Source organism: Oxyura jamaicensis, chromosome 13 (assembly GCF_011077185.1).
Source record: "Oxyura jamaicensis isolate SHBP4307 breed ruddy duck chromosome 13, BPBGC_Ojam_1.0, whole genome shotgun sequence".
In the NCBI taxonomy this organism is placed as follows: Eukaryota; Metazoa; Chordata; class Aves; order Anseriformes; family Anatidae; genus Oxyura; species Oxyura jamaicensis.
This window is the reverse complement of record NC_048905.1, coordinates 6,161,214-6,181,186: the sequence shown is the minus strand read 5'-3', so window position 1 is coordinate 6,181,186 and position 19,973 is coordinate 6,161,214. Positions and strand designations below refer to the sequence as shown.

Below are 19,973 nucleotides of genomic sequence, written 5' to 3'. Positions count from 1 at the left end.
GATGAAACAGGTGTTTCATTGATATGCACATGTAGCGGGCATTACGTGTTTGTCCAAGCATAATGAAAAGGGATGGAGGCGACAAGTTCAAATCACACCGCGAGCCCCAGTTTGGCAAAACATTCCTGCCCAGCCAATTCTTTGGGCATGCGTTTTAAGTCTCGCTGGTTCCAGCGACAATTAATCCATTTGGTGCTTTGCAGAATCGATGCCCGAGAGCCCTGTGTTTGCCTAGAGAAAAGGGTATGCCTGTGGGTCGTGTGCTCTTCAGCAAGGACTTGCTGAAAACCAGCCCTGGATGTTCGGTGAGGGAGCAGCAGTGCGAGAGGCAAGCCCAGTTAGTGGTGGGAGCCCTGAGCCAGCGGGTTCCTATGCTTATGTCTAGACCGAAGAGGTTTGGAAATTTTCAGATTAGCTTTGGATAAGCCTCTGAATTTCTGGACCCTTCTCCTAACCAGATGAAACCTCTAAAAAGCTTGAGGCTTGTCCATTGCTAATTTTCATATGAACTACATTAAAAACTCTTAAGTTGAAATACTTCTTACTTTAAAAATAGAATAATAAAACAATAAATCAGAAGGAAAAGCATGCTGAAAAAAATGTAGAAAACAGATGAAAAGCAAAAGGGAAAAGTGAACTTCGTAAAAATACCATACATGCCAGACCCTTCAAGTACGATTTCCTGCATATTGCACTTTAAAAAGCATGATATTACAACATGCTCTCACATTCAGGGGCCAAAAATATGAAAGAATAAAGCCTTGTTTGATCTCGAGAGTTGAATGGGTGTCATTTGACCCATCCATGATCTGATCCTAGACCGAGGACATGTCAGATGATTTTCCACTCAATGAGTGTCTGCACCACTCCCTTGTCTCTTCTCCACCCTCTTTTTGAAAAGATAGTGCTGACACACTTCCTGTTATGGGCTGCTGGTACGGCTCTCGAGCATCCTGGCACCGAAACGCCTGTGGGTTGGGCAGAGGACTTCAAAAGCAATTTCTGGCGCACGGACGAAATATTTTGAAGTGAGTTGGGGTGGTTCCCAAAACGACCTGCTCCAAGCAAGTAGAAAGAAAGCTTACATTATCTCATGTAAAAGACCCAGAGCCGCTCAGAAGCCTGCCAGAGGTTTATGAAATACCGCGTTACTGCTGAGAAACCTTGACGAATGCATTGACTGCTGTCGAAAATAAAAAGCGTAAACACGATGCAGAGATAAGTGCTCGGAATCGTGTGTCTGCTCTTAATTTATCAGGATCTCGGCTCTACTTGTCCTGTTTGCAAAACACACATCGTACTTGTTTTGTTGTTAGTCAAAGCCAGTGGCGTGTGTGTGGAAACTACAGAAGACAAAAAGGAAGGAAGCTTTAAAAATAACAAGTTATTTGTCGTTTGCTTTATGGTTTTGGGGGAGGATGGGGGCAGGCAGCAACAAGAGGTTGTTTTCTGGGGGAGAGATTGTTGGGAAATTTAATGCTTTCTTCCCTTTGTAACAGTTTTCTTTCACTAGAGTCTGTGCTGATTTTTTTGCCACTGAACTTCAGCAGAGGAATTAATCCAGCGATGTGTGTACTGGTGTTTGCTGCCTGTTGTTTAGCTGGGTGACAGCTCTCACACAGTGTTCTCTTTCCTTAAATGGATGACCGAAAACATTCAGAACATGTAATCAACAAAAATAACACTTCCTGTGTACACTTTCAAAATTCAAGACTGTTTTTGTAAACAGTAGCTTTCTCAATATTCATGAGAAATTGCCAGTAGCCCTGCACTAGTAAGAGCAAGCCGGAGCTGGTGTTTTATTTTTGAACAAATTGGTTCAACTGAAGCGTTAGGTGGTTTTCTGCACAGCATTTACCATTTGTTAACCTTGCTTGTCAACACTTGCAACTTGTGTCTCTGGTAGAGATCTTTGCCTGGTATCTGCTGTATCAAACTCACCTGCACAGACTTAGGGCAGTTTCATATAATTCAGTTTTGGCTAACTTTACCCTCCTTGAAAGCATATTTACACGGCACTGTCATAGTTCTACACCCGTGTTCATTGAATCAAGTATCTTTAATGATTCTTCATATGCCAGACACTCCAGTTTTTTTTCTAGTCTTTCTCTTTTAATGTGGGGTGACCAAAGCTGGTCACCAGTGGAAACCTGAGCAGAGATGTATTCAGAGGAAATTTGTGTTTTTCTACCCTTTATGTACAGTGATTTAAAATGAAATCTGTTACCTTTTGGGGGGATAACTGAGATTTGGAATTTCTTGTCTACTTCGTCAGATTCATTTAAAAATATTTCAGAACTTAATTTGGACCTTAGACTATGAATGGAATAAAAGCTGGACAGTGCTCAGGCTGGTGCAGAGGAAGAAAGTGAAATTTAGCCCTGGTCTGCGTTACTGAAACTCACGTGTATGGTGTGTCCATCACTGGCACTGGTGAGTAGAAATGCATTGCATTCGAGAGACCGCTTTGTGATGAACTCCATCCAGGAGTGTTATTTCAAATAAGTCTTTGGTGGGAATAATACCGCAATCTCCTGCTTCATGGAGAAAGTTCTATTAGCTAGGCAGGACTGGTACTGCTTAGACCACCCCAAAAATGTCATTTTTTCTCCCCGTTACACTTCATTGTATTGGATGTGGTCGCTTAAACTGGCTGTTGTGTGGAGTAAATCAGGCAGTTGGGTTAGTGAACATGAGCTCTTAAAGGAGAAGTCAAAAAAAGACACGAGACCTTAATTTAAAAAGCTGTTGTGGTCTCAGCAAGGCTGTGAACATGGTACCACATTGTAGGGTTCGTTCTGAGCTCTCTGCAGTGAGTTTAGGTCGGACTTGTTCGTGTTGGCAGTGAAACAGTGCTTCTTGTAATGGCAAGTCCCACGGGTGTTGCTGGCACCTCTTCCTAATGAAGGTTCGGCAGGACAAACGCCTCCTGCTGATACCACGTAGGAATCCAGAAACCCAAGGCAGGCGCAGAGGAACGGATGCGCTGGACTGGCCTGGACCATGCAGCTCCTGTTGGTTCACCTTTAGTCCTTTTGTCCTCTGGAATCTGCCTGACGTGTCTGAGCAGTTAATTTCTTGTTGCTTTCCGAAGAGGCTTTGGGGTGCATTAAACAACAACGTTGCAATAACTTCAGAAAGCCAAGTCTTATTTTTCAGGTGATGTAGATGGGGAAAGCAAAATTTTACTCGAAAACTCTGAGGATTCATTTCAAAAACTCAGAGCATCCATCTCAAAGTCAGGAAGGTGCTTTGGAAAATGTTGGTGCTGGTCTTTTCAGTGTAATATTTGGTATTCTTCCTGTGAAAAGCACTTCCTCTTTCCTCTGCTGTGCCCATAAGGAAGGCTTAGTTGCTTCAGCGATAATTTTAAATTCTCACTGACTCGTGGAATAATTGTTAGTCTGTCAATTCATTACAGTAGCTTTCTTTTGGTTATTCACAATGCATAACTGATTGAACACAACAATTGTGTTTAGAGAGAACATAATTCTCAATCAAACTCGTAACACAAGCACTATTGCAAATGCAAAATTCCCTTTTCATGAGCATCCTGCAGTGTTTCTGTTTTTTGCCCCCTTAAATTCTCCTGCCAGTAAAATATTGTGAAGAAGCCGAAAGGCAATTTATTCGTTGTCACTTGAAAGAGTCAACCGAGGCTCTGTGGGAACGCTTTTTTCCTAACACTTGCTCGTGACGGCAGTGAAAGGGCAGCTGTAAGCGCGAGGACTTTGTTCTGTCTGCCGCTATTCAGCTGCAGAGGACTTCATTTCATGGTGCAAAGCGGAATGAAGAGTAGCACTGGCTAGATAACAAGTGTTGAAAGAGAAGCTGTGGCGTTCATCTTAATAGCATGATCTGCATATCTCACTGGGGCAGAAAATTGATATTTTTTTTTCCATTTATGCTATCATTTGAAGTCAGATGGAGTCTTTCAGAACAGATTTTTCAAGGCAAGGGCAGATGTCAAAGTAGCTTATCCTAGTGCTGTTTCTTTTTATATATATTTTTTTTGATAGAGAAACACGTGGCATTGTCAGTGACTGCAAGCCAAGCCGTTACTGGAGAGCGGGAAGCTGCCTCGCGGAGCTGGCTGTGTTGCTGGCTGCATTAATGGCTGCCCCGCCAGGATCTGGTGTTTTTGGGGTTTCAGGACTGCCTTAACCAGAACACTGACCCGCTCTGGTGGTGCAGCTGAGCTGATGTAACACTTGTGCAGGTAAGGGGCAGACAGGGCAGTCCTATCAACGCTTTCCTCCGTGGCCCTGTGCCACTGCTTGCAGTGAAAATGCTCAAGTCTGCACTTTCACTTAAACACGTACGTGTTCTTTTTACCACGCTAATTACAGCTTCTTTCGTTTGTCAGAAATGCAAAATGTCCTAGAAAATGCCAAGGAAATGAACTTTCTGTCCCCGGGATCTCAGGCAGATGTTGCTTAGGGAGAAGCATGTGGCCCAGATTTTCTGGTCTGGCCAAGCTGTGTTTGAACCGAGACCAGAGAGGGGAAATAAAAGCGACTGAGCTATTTTTGATTGCTTGATCTTGGGACTAGTCCAGCTTCTGAAGCAAGTTAGAAGTGCTCTAGTTTTGTACAAGTCCTGCTTGAATTCCAAGCATCTTGGTAAGTGCACCTGTGCCCCTTTTTGCTAGGGACCATCACCCCATGCTGTGGGCTGGTGGAGCTGGTGGATTCAAAGGGTGCCAGAGGGTGTGTAGGCAGTACAGCCTTCATGATGCTGCGTTTGTAAGGCCTCAGGGTCTGCAAAAGACAAGTCCAAAACACTTGCTCAACACCAGGAGATCCTCAGGTTATCCCTGCTTAATGTGCTGGTGTAATTTAATTCCATCTCAAAGGGCAGTGGTTGAGAAAGACTCATCTCCATGCATGGTTCCGACAAAATAATGTGCCCAGGTTGTAGTCCTACGGACAACGAGGTGATCTCAGCGATGCCCTTCTGTAACAAGGAGAACCAAGGAGAGGTGAGGGCACCTGGGCTGTCTGCTCTGGAGACAAGGTGGCCTCAGTGCTCTCTGCAGCTCCCTGGGGAGGGCAGACCCCAGCCTCTTCTGCCCAAGGACAGGAGGTGCGGGACCCACATGAAGGCAAAAGGAGAAATCTCATACCACGAGCGTGTTCAGGCTCTGGCACGGGCTTCCCAGTGAGGTGGTTGGTGCCCTGTGTTGGTCAGCGTTAAAGAGACATTTGGACAGTGCCCTCAGTTTAACATGTGGTTAAAGTAAGTAACTGGGAAAATGGAGCTTGTTTAGTTAATGGGAATGGGTTTAACGTGCTAACGGAGGTGAAAAGCCTCAGATAAGGCTGAAAGCCTGAATGGTAATTGGGCAGGAATTGCCTTAATTTATTGGTCTGATTTAAAATTTGAAATCCAAAAAACAATAGATAGCTGAAAGAAAATGAGAACGGATTAAATCCGACATCCTCTGTGTAGTGGCAGGTACTGTGGAAAATATTTCTAAGCTCAAAGCTTCAGCACTTTGATTACGTTTGAGCTATCTGATTTTTACTTGCACCGTAAAATGCTCAAGCACATCCATCCATCAACCCGAAATGGATGTGTAATCCCGTAACTGTTCCCTGTTCAGCAAAGCCCTTAAGCGTGTACTTCAGCCCCAGCAAAGTCAGTGGGTTTGGAACACATGTTCAAAGTTAGAGGCACGTGTTGCAGTGCTTGTTAAACTGCTGCCCCATACGTCTGTAGCAGGGTGCGCTTCCCTCCTGCTTAACCTTTCAGCTTTATAGTCCGAGCTAGACAGTAAGAAGAAATGGGGTTTGTAAATGTGTTTTCAAGTGTTGTGTCTCTAGCTACCCAGCGATAGCTGGACTAACCCCTGAAACAAGTGCTTCCCCTTGCCTCTGCTGTATCGCTGATTCCTCAGTTTGTATCGTTCAGTATTACTGCTTTGTGGAGTTTGTGCAGAAATGTACGGTCCGATTCAGAAAGGCAACTGTTGGGGTCAGCTTGGAAACACGTGAAGTGTTGAGAACTGTTTCTGGGTCTCACCAAATACCCTTGATTTGAAAAATACGGTGAAGAAGTTTGGAGAACTCCTTACTGCTTTCATGGAACCGGTCCGTAATGGTGGCAGCTACTTCCCGATAAGTTTATGTATGCTGCTGGAGGCAGTGAGAGAGGGAAAATCATGCTCTTTTATTGTAGTACAAAGAATGCCTTTATTCCGGCACTCAGAGAATAAATACAAATATGTTGAGAACATATTGTGGATTGCCAGCATCAGTGAATAGCAGATGATGATTTCCACCGCTTGAACAAAGAACTAAAAGCATGCAAAAAGGGACAAGGCCGGAACGTTATTGTATAAGCAGGAGTTCTCTGACACGTTGCTGCTCTGTGGTGAGGAACTTTGAAATCAGAATTATGAAAAAATGACCCCAAAATACCATGGGATGCACAGGCAAACGTGAGTGGAGAAATACATTGGGATTTCTTCACCCTCCTTCCAGTGAAGTGTTTCAGTCAGTGAATTGCTGTGTGACCTGTTACACAAGTGGTGGAGGCTTCCCCTGCCTCGTGTAGGATGCTCAGAAACCGTCCTGTGCCTCATGCTCGTTGTCGCCCCTGCAATTGGTCTTTGCGTGCTCTGTGCTGATTCTGCTTCCACAGAAATTAGCACCTGCGGCTCTCAGGCCCTCGGTTAGTGCTGAGCATTATTCAAAACATTTGAGCATTAGCCTGTGCTCCTGTAGGGGAGCCACTGGGGGAGCAGCTAGATTGCAACATGACAGCGTAACGGCTCTGATATGAGCAAAAGGATTGAAAGTACAAAATTTAACTTCTCCAGATCAAGGTGACGCATCTGTTAGCTGTAGAACCATGCCTGCTGTGCAGGTGATGGCTGCAGCCCGTGAGGCCTTGTTGCTCCTGCTGGGGCAGCCCGATCTAGCCTGGCCCCCAGCAAGCACGGCTTGAACCTCGCAGCTCCTGCGCCTGGGGCTGGCCGGGAGTACCTGGGCGTAGCGGCTGCTCAGCGTGCTCTGCGTGGAGATGCACCGCTCTTCTTGGCACCCGATGAAACTCAGACGTCTGGAGCTGGTCCCTGCATTGAGGAGTATCTGCTCTTAACGGGAATGCAGTCCCATCAGAGATCTGTTGTTCTGGGGTTTCTGGAGGTGAGTGCTGTTGTGCGCTGCGGCGTTCCTGCAGAATGCTTTCACCTACGGGAAGAAAGGTCTGAATTTTCCCCCTTCAGACCTTACAAACAACCCCAGTTCTGTTTTCTCTTGTTTGTAATGGGACTCGGAGACCTTGATAGCGGGAACATGAAAAATGTGTAGCCACGTGGTGCAGTTCTATGGACTGGGTGGTTAAAGCCAGGTTTGCTGTCAGAAGCAGCCTAGCAGTCCTCCGTAGTGCCCGAGCCCTTCAGCCAGTATATACAGGGAGAAAGCCCAGACTACTGTGTGATCAGGCGGGGTTTCACATTTTGCCTTTTCCGCATGCTTCGGCACACCCTAGCTTGAGGTGGGACTGGAAGCGAAACTTCTGGAATACTCGAGGAAGACCATTCTTGTGGTATTTCCATCCCAGCCAAAAAACAGGAAGCACTGGAAAACTCTCCAAAAAAAAAAAAAAAAATCAAAAAAAATCAGGCTGCTGGGGAGTTTGCCAGCCTGGTTTCCAAGCCAAGGGGATTTGGAAAAGCATCTGAATGTTTCAGAGGTTATCCAAACCAGACCAGTAGACTTTCCCTTGCTGCTCGGTGCAAAGTACAGCCCTCTGAGCTGCGCTGTCCGTGAGGAGGTTCCTGTACGTGGTTGTTTGCTAGCAGCTCTGCCCTAGCCACCGGAGGAACTTGTTTCCCCATCACTGAAGGAGCCTGCTGTCCCGGCAACCTCAAACTGAAATAAAAACTCTTATTCTTGAAAATAGTGAACAGAGGGGGGAAAAAACAAAACGAAAAGCCCATCCTGAAGCTGTTCTACAAGTGTCCTTATCCATCACTGTCCTGGTTTCAGTTAGGACAGAGTTATTTTTCCTCCTAGTAGTTGGTAGGGTGCTATGTTTTGGATTAGGATGAGAAGAGTGCTGATAACACGCTGATGTTTTAATTGTTGCAGAGCAGTGCTTACACTAAACCAAGGATTTTTCAGCTCCTCACTCTGTCCTGCCAGCGGGCAGGCTGGGGGTGCAGCAAGAGCTGGGAGGGGACAGACCCAGGACAGCTGACCCAAACTGGCCAAAGGGGTATTCCATCCCATCTGACGGCATGCTGAACAATATATAGGGGTGGCTGGCCGGGGTGGGGGGCCAGCTGCTCGGGGTTGGGCTGGGCATCGGTCAGCGGGTGGTGAGCAATTGCATTGTGCATCACTTGTTTGTACATATTATTATTATTATCATTATTATTTTCTATCTTAATAAACTGTCTTTATCTCAACTCACAGGCTTCACTTTCCCGTTTCTCTCCCCCATCCCAGAGAGGGAGGGGGGAGGGTGAGCGAACGGCTGTGTGGTGTTTAGCTGCCAGCCGGGTTAAACCACAACAATCACCCACTCCACGTGTCAACTGGGGACAAGAAGCAAGCCACGTCTGTCCCTCAGCCTCGGCACATCCCGAGCTCCCTCCTTGCTGTCTGCATGAAGGGGGCACCCCACGGAGGGGTGCCCTGCGCTCACGTCTGTGCTTTGCTCCTCAGCCCTGCCTGCCCGCTGAGGCTGGCTTGCCAGGTCTGGTCACTTCGGTGTCCTCATGGCCAAAGAGGCGGCGTGGTGCTGTTGGTATTGATGGGGGGTTGTTGAGAAGAAAGGCAGTGAAAGCCACGCTGAAGCATGCATTCATCGAATAGCTTGAATTTTGACTTGCATATTCTTTTGAATCAGTTTTAATCAAATTGCTTGTGTCAGTTTTACAGACCCGGGGTGGTCATAAAGACAAGAATGTTAATGGTTTCTTCCTGTCAGACTAGTTTATGGCCAACAGTGGTTTTTTTTGTTGTTTTTGTTTTAAACCACCAGCAGTGATAGCATTAACCTAAACAAACCCAGCCCCCTGAACTCTGCTCCTGGCAAGTGAAACATGGCTGTGTGCGGGCAGAGGATCTGCAGGTTATCTTCGGGACAGATCCCGTGGCCCTAGGATGAAGAAGAGGTGTTCTTTAACTTACCGAGCTGAGGTGGTCCTGTAACTTCTCCTGCCTCGCACAGAAAGACGCTGCATGACTTGAAGTACAGCTGGGCTGAGTAGGAAGGGCTCTCAAAGCATCAAGTAATTATTGTGAGCACTCTTTCCCTGATGAATACATGGGGGGGGGGGGGTTGGTGGTGACAAAACAAACAAACCAGAAACCCCCCCCTGATCCAGGAATTCTTGGTAGACACAGGGAATTTTTTTTTCTTCTTCTTCTTTTCTTATTGCTTGTAGTCCCAGCATCTGGTTGTCGGTCAAAGCACGTGGCCTGCACTGTTTCAAGAGTTTCAGTGCTTGAGGTGTGTGATAAGAAAAGTGGTAGAAAAATTGTTTTCTCTCTGGAAAACTGTGTTTTCTGCTATCGTGTATCCTATGAGTTGAATGAGTGAGGTAATACTTGGACGGTAAATAATACCCCAACATTCAGTATGTTCTGATTGCTTAGCAGAAAGCATAATTTAGCAAAACAGCAGCACTTTGCATTAGGAAACGTGAGAAGCAGCATCCGTCAGGATATGTTGTTCCTCTCAGTCTTCATGGCGGAGAATCTTCTTCTGTGGAGGATCCGTCTGCGAGGTCAAGTGAACTTGTCAAGTTAATCCTGACGGCGCACCAGGTGTTCACAGGAGCCGAGCCTGATAGCTAGCTTGCACCTGCCCAGTGACTGAGAACGCTGTCATACACGGAGGGCCCTGCTCTGCCGCTGCCGCTCCTCCCAGGGGACCTGCAGTTTGCCACCTCCTGCTCAGCTCCTCCTCTCTTGTTTGCTGTAAGATCAGCCCCAGAGCCCAGAAAAGGGAAGGGTGCAGTTCTGAGTGCAATAAAATATTGACTGTATTGTAGATATATATGTATGTCTTTAAAGGTTTTGCTAGGAAGTAAGAGGGAAATGGTACTTTGGTACTTCTAACATCTCTGCCTTCTTTAGCATGAAAGTAGAAGGCAAGGAAGTGATAAAAAAGGGTTATCCCTAGTGTACACAGAAGCCTAGGCAATTCCTATTAATAGCAGAAATAAATCTAGAGAACTTAATATTTGGTAGTTTTACAGCTAAGGGAACGTGATGGATCAGGAATTATCCCCGCTTCTGTTCTCTCTAGGCAGCTATGTCCTCTGCTGAGGGCTCTGAATTTTCTAGCTCTGAAGATTTTCCTAGGAAGGAACTTTATCACCTTTTTTTTCTTTCAATTTTTATAGTGGCTCTACCAGGAATAATAAAAGTCTTCAGTTCTTATGCTGAAAGACTTCTGACTTCACTCTAGAAACAATCTATTAGTAAGCATTTTACACCTTTTGCTAGACTCACTGAAGGATTTAAAAAAAATGCAGCAAGAAGTCTTCTGAAAAGGCCATTCACGCTGCTTAGGTTACATCGCTGTTCTCACCTTGAATATGATAGGAAAAAGCCCTCATTTGCAATAGCTTTTTAGGAGAGTGAGCTGCACATGTGAAAATTCCCCCAAAGAAATAAATTATCCCATTATTCTGATCCTATTATCCTTTGTTTTGATATTTTTTTTCCTTAAAAAAAAGGGGGGGGGGGGAAGAAGCACCTGAAAGCACCTGCAGAAAACCATTGATGTAAAGGGTTTGGAAGAAGGGAAAATGAAGATGTTGCTGTAAATCTGAGCATACCACAACCCCCAGACGTGGGCTGAGGTGGAGTTCCAGCCAGTACAGCTAGCTTATCCTGTGCCGTTGCTTGGGACTGGCCTGAGAGGGTTGCGGTCCCGGTGCCTTCGCTACCTTCACAATTACTTCTCTGAGGCCCCTGCCTCTGGGATCTTTTCTGTTCACATGTCAGTGGGAACTGAATTCTCCTTTAGCTTAAGGGGAGGAATGCCAGCAGGAGACGTGACCCTAGGCTGTTACAAAGCATTGTAAAAAGCCACGAGCTCTTGAATCCAGGTGGAATTCTAATTTTAAAGCAGAGGGAATATACCTACCTGTTCCTCTTTCGACAGTGATTAGCGGGTTATTCTGAGGTAGTCCCGAGGCAGGCTTACGGGATGTGTTTTCCCAAATGTGTGTTCTGGGGTTCACTGCCCATCACTGTGAAGAGACCCTGCGCGGTCTGTTGGCTCGCTGTCCTGCTGCACAGAGGAGAAAACCAGCTGTAATGCTGTCAGCTGGAGTTATTCAAAACCTAGTGAAATTTAATAGGATTATCAAATAACCAACTTTTCATCCGTGCTTACTAATACCTAGTCAGACCTTTTCCTCCTGCGATCTGGGAGACTGATGGAGTTCTTGGAAGGAAAACAGCGGGTGGCTGCTCGCTGTGCCCATGGCAAGGTACGTCGGGACGCCTCGAGCAGGTAAGCAGCAGTACGGGTATAAGGGGCTCTACCGTGATAAAATGAAACAAGGTGCACGTGTCTTTGCGATGGGATTTGATTCTTGATGCCATCCTGATTTTACTCTTGCTGAAATCACCGAAGGTTTCTCTCCTGGTTGCAGCGAGAGCATGGCCTGAAGCATGTTGAGTACATCTGAAAACTTTGCTCCTTCGTAACCCAGTAAGCACGAAAGCTTGGCAGGATCACAGGAATATTTAGATCTGCTCTGTCAGAAGGGTGATGCTACCAGAACCTAGAACAATATCAATATTTCTTAAGACCCTTATTTTCTAAAGCACATACTGTTTCCTCTTTACTAATAGAAACAGTGTTTTGGGACCATTAAAAGCCACTGAGATCTTCTCATTGGTTTTTAGGGGAATTTGGACCCAGCTGTTGTATTCCAAGCAGCTCAGTGGATGCTTGGTTGAGTGAAGCTAGTCTGCAGACGACTTGAAGATCTGTCTGTGATGGAAAGATGGATAAAAAGCATTACGGCTTTATTTCCATCTCCTTTTGAGTTATGGTCCATGCATGCTCCATGGGCCATGGGTTTGGAATAGAGCATGTATGGATTCTCCAGAAGAAGCCTCTATTATTTGGATAGAAATGTGCATTTCAGAAGCAAAACACATCTGTGTTGCAGCCCGGCAAGTTCAAAGCCACCCGGAGAAGTTTATGGGAAGCAGCTGTGGGTTGTCTTTGCTAATTAGGAACAGAACGTGCTGAGGACTTGACACAACAGGTTTACACGGTGCGATTAGGTAAAGAAAGTTAACGTCTGCTTTTAATAACAAGAGCAAGTAGCAGAGGTGGCGAAGTATTTTTAATGACATCATTTGCCCAGCTGTTTTACACATCTGTAGCGTGGGACGTCGTTCCAGGTCTGTAACACTTCATCCTTGCTCTTCCACACCTTTGGGATAAGGGATAAAGTTACCTGTCTGGAGGAGAGCAGCCTGGGAAACATTTGTCTTTGCGGCTAGTTATCAGCGCAGGTCATGTTGAAACTCTGGCTGGATTGTGAGTGCCCGCATTAGGTAGATGTGTGTTTCAAAGTGCTAATTACTTCACTGCGAATCTGGCGCTTATGCAGCGATCCCTGTGTCTCGGCCAAGCTTACATCTAGGAATGAAACATTTGCAGCAGCTGCAAAAATGTTTTTACTTATTTCGAGCATTATAATGTTTTATAGCCATGAATAATGACAAGCGCATAAATCACTCGTGAACTTGCAGCGTTCGATGCTTCCCCCTGCGCTGTCAGACAGCGATGGCACGGAAGGGCCGCGGCACGAGCGACGCTGCAGGGGAGTGCGGGCACGTGTTGCCTGTGTGCACGGGGGCTGTCTCAGCTCTGGGTAGGTTCTGCGGGATTTCCACGGGACTGAGCCTCGATTCAGGCACCTTTGCTCTCTCCCTTTGATAATCAGGTGCAGCTGGGCAGGACCGTGCTCCTGATTCAAACCGAGACACCTTCTGTGAAGGTGCCATGGCCAAGCTAGCGTGGGCTCATAACCGCATCCAAAGTGGTACTAAAATGTAATGTACAGAATTAAACTGCGCCCTAACAAAGAGCAGGGTAACAATTAGTTCTTGTTCATAAAGCGTTGCAGTTCGTTAGCTGCGATGGGGAGCGAGGCAGGTAGTGCCGGCCGTGCTGGGGGCTGGCTGTCCTGCATCGCGGTGCTGCTGCTCCCCAGCCCGGTGCCCGTGTTCCAGGCAGGCCCCGTCCCATGCATTGCTTTGGTTATCGCTTGGGGTTGCTCTCAAGTACCTGTGATGCTCTTGAAAATCTTGTTTCTCAGATTTAGTGTTCTTCATGATACACGGCTGTAAAATGTAGAGTATTAGGGCGTTTACGTGTGGTATATGGCACGCTTTGGTGCTTGAATTGTGGGATTTCATTACGCTGTGAATTAAACTTTGGTCTGGAAGACAAAAAAGAAAACACTAAATTCTGATACAAAATCATGGCAAATCAATACAATATCGGCTAAATGCAAAATGGAACAGGTTCAGGGGTCTGAGAAAGAGGCACTCTTCATTCTTATGTAATAATAAACATCTTGGTGCTTTTCTATACGACTGGTGCAGGGCGGATGACCTACAGGTTTGGCAGGGATGCCTCCTTTCTCTTTGGATGATACTTAGCAGTTATTAAGTGCTGAAATAGGTCTGGCTGAGCTTCTTTCAGCCAACAGCCCCATTTATTAAAAACCTGATACATTCTGTTGTGTTGCAGTGTTTGCGTGTGCATAGTTTTATTTATGGGTGCAGCATGGGCCGAGCATCATTCTGTTTCATGGCAAAAACCGCATAAGTATTTGTCAAAGTTAGAGGCTTTCCAGAACTGTTGAAACAAACTATACAATTCCTGAAGAGGTGGAAAGTCTGAAAATTGCATTTGCTTCAGCAAAGCTACATTTTACTTTATGACGGGGGGGGAAAAAGAAAAGGTTCAGGTGGATAGCACAAGTATTACTAAAATAAGCAGAGACAAGATACAATTTCAGAGCAGGTGCATCAGTTCAAAGCGAACAGGAAAGCACGCTCGTTTGCAGTGACAAAAGAACTGTGCAGGCCTTCTGAACAGTTTGTCAAGCAAGTTAACCTGTTCACAATTTTTCCTTTCGTGCTCCTTCAGGAGATATATGTGAGTGATGTAATAATGGAAAAATAAGAGCAGTGATGATGTGCATCTGTGGGTGGAAGGGTTCATGTGCTGTACAGATTTGAGAAGTGGAGCAGTCTGCCTGGTGATAACAGCGGAGTGTCACTGTTGCGTAATTGGATTTCTGAGTCGTCTTGAATGGCAAGAAGAGCCTCAGATCAAGATCTCAGGCCTGAAGCCAAGTATTTGGGTAATGTTTCAAGGATGCACTCCGTGCTGATATTTTTAGTATTTAACAACTCCGGGGCAAAGCAGTGATGGGAGGTTGCAGTCACCTCCTGCCAGCCCCTCCCTGTACCTCACCTGTGAGCACAGCAGTACGCAGAAGGGTCTGAGCATCAGCTTTTCTAATCTCCCCTTTTCTGAACAAAATCCCAATGTAGGCACTGTCCCCTGTTCTTGGAAGAGATGTGGGGGTCCTGTCTGAAAGCTGTGTTTTATTAGAAAAATGGAAAATGTTGCAGAAAAATTGCTATGTCATTTTGCAACAACTTGGATGCTTCACATCAAGACCTGGCCTTTTTCTATAATTTTGCCTTACCTGAGCCAAGAGGATTTGTCCTGACACAGGAATAATACAAGAAATTCTGCCCGCAGTGTTCGGCGGGTGGCTACCTGGATGATCGCCGCTTTTCCTCTTTGGCTTTCAAGCCACAGGAAGCGCTAACAGCCTTGAAAGCTGAATGAATGTAAGTAAGCAAAAACAAGAGGAAAGCCAAGCTCCGTGAAGCCAAAGAGGGCTGGATTCAAGGGTGCAGGCAGCAAGGGAGCTTCACCTGCGCCCTCCGCATTGCCCACGGCTCAGGCACCGGGAGCCTGGATCCAGCTGGGACACGGCCGGGCCGGGCCTGCCTGGAGCGCGGCGCCGTGCAGCTCGCAGAGCGCGGCCGGCTGCCAAGCCGTGTAACGGGCGGCTGTTTTTGTTGAAAAGGCAGCTTGAGAAGTTAAAACCTGATTTTATTTTATTTTATTTTTTTGAAAATCAGCTGGAGAACATTATAGTCACGCAGAACTGAAGGCAGACAACTCGTTAAAATTAGTGTTGGCTGTAATTAAAAACATGCTGGGGGAAAAAGAGCATGAGAAGAAACAGACTCTTGGAAAGCTCCTGACGTTGCTAAATGTCTAAATGGAAACGGAGCTTGCTAATTGATTCAAATAATTGCTTGGCTACTCCGTGCCCTCCTTGGGGGGGGGGGGGCGCCCCCCCGGAGGTACCTGAGCCTCCTGTGCTGCAGAGTCCGGCTCCTCTGCACCGTGCAGGGGATGGGCCCCTCCAGCTCTCCAAAATGTGGTGTTGTGTTGCTTTGTGCGGCATCCTGGCTCCTGCAGCAGCTGGGCCGGGAGGAGCAGGCGCTCTGTGGCTGGCATCCTCCGCTAGCAGCATCCCGGAGGCTGCCTGGAGAGCAGCGGCTGCCTGCCGGCCAGTGGTGTGCGCCTGGTCCCCCGATAAGGCTCAGGGCATCCACCCAGGAGGGAAGGTTTTCACAGGGAGGTGACTCAGATCTGTGGCTTTGCTGTGAGTGCAGATGCTGGCCATCAGCGGTGGGTACGGCGGGTGCAGTCAGATTGTTGCTACCTTCAGGTGCGTTGGGAGCGTCACAGCTAAAATAGTGAGGCTACTGGCACAGGGAGCGAGCGCCATTCCTCTGCTGGGGATTGTGGTGTTTCTTTGCCTTCCATTCTGGAAAACACACGTCGTCCTTACAAAGAATATCTTCAGGTGCTCCTCTGGCAGCTTTTCTTCAAAAGAAAGCACCACCGTGGCTTGAGCACTGCACCGTGCTGTTTCGCGTGCTGCCTTCAGGCGAACAAGCAGCCGCAGTGAATCCCTTTCCTCATTGTACTGGTAGGCCTGATTTTGCAGCGCTGCTAATTTTACACCCATCCTGTCCCATTTAGCTGCAATTTTTATTTCATAGCTATTGTATATGGTTAGGAAGTGTCCCTTTCCACACATCATAATTCACTTTTCTGTTGGCTTCTATTGTATAACGCAACACGAGCGTGAAAAATCCTCTTCGCGTCTCAGTCTTGAAGTCCCGTTTCGTATCATCACGCGGAGTCTCGTGGTTGGCATGCGGTGTTATGAAGATAACAAATCCCGCTTCACGTCCTTACATAAGACCTACTGGCTTCAATTATGTGTTGTAACTCAATGACTGCCTCATTAAAATCATAATGCAATTTATATTGGCTTTTATTGCACGTTGTAACATGACGATAGGCCCTTTTCATGTGATGCCTTTTGGCTTTTTTAACAAATCAAAATGTAACAGCCCACCTTTTTATATTCTTATGTAATGAACTCTTTCCACAGCTCCGTCTGATGCTTATTGGCTTCTATGAGAGATCCTATTCCTAATTTAATGACTCCCTCTTCACATCATAATGTAATTCATACTGCCTTTTACAGCATAGCTTCACACACCGGTGCCAAGTCGGATTGTGTCATAAAGCTAAGTGGCTTCTAATGGACATCACACCTCAGTAACCCTACCACACGTTGTAACATTTCTGTCTGCTGCTCTAACACGTTGCAAAAAGCCGGTGGTTCTCTAGAAAGTGCTGCAGGCGCGAGCCGTGGCGGGGTTAGGCGGCAGGCTGCTACAGCACACGCGGAGCCGCTGCAGGCTGCTGCGCGCACCGAGGGGGTGTCACGGGGAGATTGTAGGGGATGTCTTAGAGACACGCTGCCTGCCAGGCTTCAGTGATCCCCTGGGACCTTGCATGGGTCATCACACAGAGAGCCGGTTCAGGTCTTTTTCTCCTTGCTTGTGTATTTTAAGCTGTCGTGGTGTCTATCTTACCTACGTTCCTAACGAGGCATTTATTTGCTTCCTTAGCCAAACTGCAATGTTGGGGCTAAGATTGTTTTTTCCATTCCAAAATCTGTTTCGGACCTTCATGTTGTCTGCAGGAAGGTTCTCCACAGTGAGAAAATCAGAAAATTCCTCTCAGTGTCTATTTCTGACAGAGCAGCGCTGTGCAGAGGCGGAAGAGGCGGTGGCACATCTCTGCTCCCAGTGCTCAGCACTGCTGACCCAAAGCATTGCGAGCAGAGTAAATTCGGTGCTTCGCTGACATCTCACGAAGCCTTTGGGCTTTCTTCAGAAAGAAAGGATAGAAAATATTTCCAAGTTGGAACATTGCACAGTATTTCTTTCAAGGTACGCAGGCAAATCTGCTGATTTAGGGCCTTTTGGTTGCCTTTTAAAGTGTATAGTCCCTGTGTGCCGCAGGTAGGTCTCACATCTCTTTAGCAGTATCACTGTTAAGAAGTGACACTAAGAATGGGGTTTCTTTTCCCAAACTTCAAAGGTCTGTGTCTTGTCTAGTCCCTTTAGCCTTCATTTGCAGATGTTAGAGAGAGAAAACAAAAGGTCAATCCATGATCACAGATTTATTTTAGAAATCTACTTTCAGGTGAGTAGGATTGCTCCCTGAGAATGATTTCTTTCCACTGTCTGCAGTGTGACCTGGTGACTAGTCAGGTGGAGAATCCCACTCTTGGTAAGATGACTGTTCATAAAAGTACCACAGCCAGGTACTGTAAATTGCATATCTCATTTTTTTAAAAAGCTCCCTATCATATCTTCTGTTCTTCTGAATTTTCCAGCACAATTTAATGACTCAGTTTTTCTCCTTTTTATCTATTTCCTTGTAGCCAGTTCCCCCCCCCTCCTTTTTTCACCCGCCACGCGTCCCACCCGCTGCTGGTTGTTGCCGAGCGCTGGCGGTGCCTTTCCACAGGATCGTCCTTCCTTGGGCCCCCAGCAAACTGCTGAGATGCAGGTCGGCAGCTGACACACCTGAGCACACGCAGTGCTGAGAAAGCAGGTGCACGGGGAGGTGGCGGAAGGATTAGCGATTTGGACACGCTCCTGATCATTCCTGAAACGTCTCAGTGAGTTGTGCTTTCTCCTCCCGATTCTCCCTGGTGCTGTAAAAGAGCAATCCTTGGGCCAGCGGTTCAGGCTGACACAGAATGTGTTCCTTCTAAGTGAGTTATCGCTACAGCTCCTTATAAATCATCCATTTTGCTTATTGCATTACAGATTATAGATCTGATAGCAGTTATTTTATAACTGAGCTCTTTTTAACGTTGTCGTGGGATTTAATTCCCTGCAAAATGGCAAGTGATGAACTTTTGCTTTGCACAGGACAGTCTGTTCTAACAAGATTTGGTAAAAGAAAAACATGATGTCCCAACTTTTTATCAGAAACACGAGCTAATAGTATTGTCACTGCCCCTGCACAGATTTGAAGCTGGGATAGCCCAAGTCTCTCCTGCGGTCTCTCAGCCAGATTGTATGGCCGTTGGCTCCTGGTGACCTGGTCTTCCCATGGGGCGTTTTGTGGGAGGTGATGGGGCGGGGTGGAGTCTGTGGGTTAGGATTTGACATTCATGGAAGGCAGTAGGGCCAGGGGACTTAAACTCCTGTGAGGCCAGATCTTATATCACCCACGCATGGGCTCCCAGAGCAGCTGAGGCTGGCAGAGACCTCCAGAGGTCCCTGATCCAGCCCCTGCTGCAGGCTGGGCCCCACTGGAGCACGTTGCTCATGAGCTGGTCCTGTCAGGTCTTGAATTGTCCCCAAGGATGGAGACTCCGCAGCTTCCCTGGCAGCCTTTCCACTGTTTGACCATATTCACTACCAAAACATGCTTTTTTTTTGCCTTTAAGTAGATTTCCTGGTTTTCAGTTTGTGCTCATTGCCTTCCATCCTGTCACTGGGCACCACTGGGAAGAGCCTGGCTCCCTCTTCACTGCCACCCACCCCCATCAGGTGTTTGTAAGATCCCATTGCTAAGATCCCACATCAGCGTGTGGCCCTGGGCTGGACTCCGGGGTTACCAGCAGCTCTTATACACCACACATCAGTGCTGGGAAGACCGTTGTTTTCCCTTTGAGTGAAAATCTGCAGTCACCGAATGTAACCGTTCGACAGAATTCACTTTTCAGAGGCTCGTCCTCTCCGTGATAACTTGTGTAGCTGGGATCAGTGCAGCGTTACTACGCAGACGTGCCAGTGCTAGTCCTGCAAAAAGAAAACGTGCTGAACGAGGACAAGGACGGATAGCTTTGAGCAGACAGAATCTGAAATCATAACTACATTAATTTTATAGCTACTGGTATTGGAGCTAAAATAGGAAAAACAGAACAAAAAGTCTCAAAGCCTATCTTTCCAGGAGTGCTATCTCCTCGTCTGCACTGGGGGATGGTGCTGCTGTCCCCCGTGATGCCTCTTGTCCCCTAGCCCAGCAGGACGGGATGGGCCAGCCTGTGCCAGCAGCACGGTTCCTTAGAGCGCACGGGGTGGGTGCTGCTGGAGAACGTAAGGAATTCTGCTTTTACAGACAGTCGGTATTTAGGCTCTAGCAGTCCTGGCTAGCTTGCCTGAGGCAATTAAGAATAACACATTGTTGAAGTGATTTTTATGGGCCTGCACAAGTCTGGGGGATGATTTTATGTGCTAGCACGTCCTGGGGGGATGAAAAGACATATGTTTCCCTCAGAGGTTGTGCGTGCTGCCCAGAGAGCTTCTGTGTGCAAATGAAATTAGGTTATGGGATAGAAAACATTGCAAGTCAGGGATGGTCCCCAGCCAGAGACGCTGCGGCACAGTGCTGCGAGGAGCACGGTGAAGAGAAGGGCTGTTAGGTCTGTGCCTCTGGGCAGCCTACCCGTAGCGTGGGTTTTGGAGACTGTCTTCCAGTGTCCTTCCTCCAGGAAGGAAAAAAAAAGGCCAACGAAGGAGTTGTTTTAGGGCTGGTTCCTTGAAGAAAGG

The 19,973-nt window shown here is 46.9% G+C and overlaps 1 long non-coding RNA gene across 1 annotated transcript; it reads right to left on the bottom strand.

Annotated features, from left to right (window-relative positions):
- Positions 1 to 12,316: 12,316 nt before the first annotated feature.
- On the bottom strand, positions 12,317 to 16,088 carry LOC118173646. Its single transcript, XR_004754327.1, has 2 exons — positions 15,400 to 16,088; positions 12,317 to 13,438 (listed from the first exon to the last, which is right to left on the bottom strand). It is a non-coding gene; the product is annotated as an uncharacterized LOC118173646 (long non-coding RNA).
- Positions 16,089 to 19,973: the final 3,885 nt, after the last annotated feature.